The following is a 2,477-nucleotide window of genomic DNA, read 5'->3' as shown; positions in this document are numbered from 1 at the left end:
ACGAGGTCAGGAGTTCAAGACCAGCCTGACCAACATAGTGAAACTCCGTCTCTACTGAAAATACAAAAAATTAGCTGGGTGTGGTGGTGGGCACCTGTAATCCTAGCTACTCAGGTGGCTGAGGCAGGAGAATTGCTTGAATCCGGAGGAAGTTGCAGTGAGCCGAGATGGTGCCATTGCACTCCAGCCCCGGCGACAGTGAGAGACTCCGTCCCAAAAAAAAAAAAAAAAAAAAAGGAATACAGGCCAGAAGCCATGTAATAGATTGAATAGTGACCCCACCAAAAGATACAATGAAATCATAACCCTGGTAGCTGTGAATATGACTTTATTTGGAAAAAGGTTCTTTGCAGGTTTGATTGAGTTAAAGATCTTGAGATGAAAGCATTCTGGATGAACCAGTTAGGCCCTAGCTCCCATGACAAGTATACTTATAAGTAAGAGGAGAAACACCAAGGCTTAGGGGAGAAGACACAGACACAAAACAGAAGACTGTGTGAAGGAGGCAGAGGTTAGAGGTATGAAGCCGAAAAACCAGGGAACGCCTGGAGCCACCAGAGGCTGAAAGAGGTAAGAAAGGGTTCTTCCCTAGAGCTTCTGGACAGAGCGTGGCCTTACCCACGCTTTTTTTTTTTTTTTCTGAGATGGGGGTCCCACTCTGTCACCCAGGCTGGAGTGCAGTGGTGCAATATTGGCTCATTGCAACCTCCGCCTCCCCGGCTCAAGTGATCCTCCCACCTCAGCCTCCTGAGTAGCTGGAAACACAGGCACATGTTGTTACACCCGGCTAACTTTTTGTATTTTTGATAGAGCCAGGGTTCCGCCATGCTGGCCAGGTGGTCTCAAACTCCTGGGAGCAAGTGGTCCGCCTGCCTTGGCCTGGAATTACAAGGCCTTGGTGCTGGGATTACAAGCATGAGTCACTGCACCCGGCCTAGTTTTTAAACTTCTGGTCTCGAGAACTGTGAGAGAATAAATTTGTGTTTTTCTAAGTCACCAAGTTTGTGGTAATTTCTTTTTTTATTTGAGATGGAGTCTCGCTCTGTCACCCAGGCTGGAGTGCAGTGGCACAATCTTGGCTCACTGCAACCTCCACCTCCCAGGTTCAAGCAATTCTCTGCCTCAGCCTCCCGAGTAGCTGGGATTACAGGCGCCTGCCACCAGGCGGGGCTAATTTTTTGTATTTTTAGTAAAGATGGGGTTTCACCATCTTGACCAGGCTGGTCTTGAACTCCTGACCTCGTGATCCACATGCCTTGGTCTCCCAAATTGCTGGGATTACAGGCGTGAGCCACCACGCCCAGCCTGTGGTAATTTCTTATGGTAGCCCAGGAAGTGAATACAACAGAAGACCATCATCTACAAAGTGTTGAAAGAAAAACTTCTAAATCCAGCTAAAGTATCCTTCAAGAAGGATAACAAAATAAAGACTGTTTCATATAAAAGAAAAACAAAAGAACACATTGCCAGCAGTAATGCATTGCAAAAAATGCTACAGGAAGTTCTTCAGGATGAAAGGAAATGATACCAGATGGAAAATCGGATATTCAGGAAAGAATAGAGCACTGAAAGTGGTAAACAACTGGGTAAATATAAAAGACAATTTTTTCTTTTCAATACAGTTTAAAGCAAAAAGTATAACTTTGTCTTCTGAGGTTTACAATGTATGTAGATATAATACATATGACATCTATGGCATAAAAGATGGGAAAGGATAAATGGATACATACAGTTGCAGGGTGTCTATGTTTTAGGTGAAATGTTACAATGTTAATTCTTTTTTTTTTTTTTTTTTTGAGATGGAGTCTCCCTCTGTTGCCCTGGTTGGAGTGCAGTGGCACGATCTCAGCTCACAGCAACCTGCACTTCCTGGGTTGAAGTGATTCTCTTGGAAGTAGGGATTCAAAGAGATGTTTGTACACCCATGTTCATAGCAGCATTATTCACAATAGCCAAAAGGGGGAAGCGACCCAAGTGTCCATTGATGGATAACAGACAAAATGTGGCAGGTCAATCCAATGAAATACTGTTCAGTCTTTAAGAAGAAAGGAAATTCTGGCGAGGTGTGGTGTCTCACACCTGTAATCCCAGCACTTTTGGAGGCTGAGGTGGGTGGATTGCTGGAGCCTGGGAGTTCAAGACCAGCCTGGGCAACATGGTGAAATCCCATCTCTACAAAAATTGGCTGGGCGTGGTGGGGTGTGATGGTAGCCCCAGCTACTTGGGAGGCTAAAGTGGGAGGATTGCTTGAGCCCAGGAGGTGGAGGTTGCAATGAGCTGAGATCGCACCACTGCACTCCAGCCTGGGCAACAGAGTGAGACCCTGTCTCAAACATGCTACAACGTGAACGGACCGTGAGGATATTATGCTAAGTGACATAAGCCAGTCACAAAAGGACAAATGATGTATGATTCCACTTAATGAGATACCTAGAGTAGTCAAATTCATAGAGACAGAATGGTACTTGCCAGAAGTT

The sequence above is a fragment of the Hylobates moloch genome, unplaced genomic scaffold (genome assembly GCF_009828535.3).
Source record: "Hylobates moloch isolate HMO894 unplaced genomic scaffold, HMol_V3 SCAFFOLD_6, whole genome shotgun sequence".
Taxonomy (NCBI): Eukaryota; Metazoa; Chordata; class Mammalia; order Primates; family Hylobatidae; genus Hylobates; species Hylobates moloch.
The sequence above is the reverse complement of the archived record's forward strand: the minus strand, read 5'-3'. Positions refer to the sequence as shown.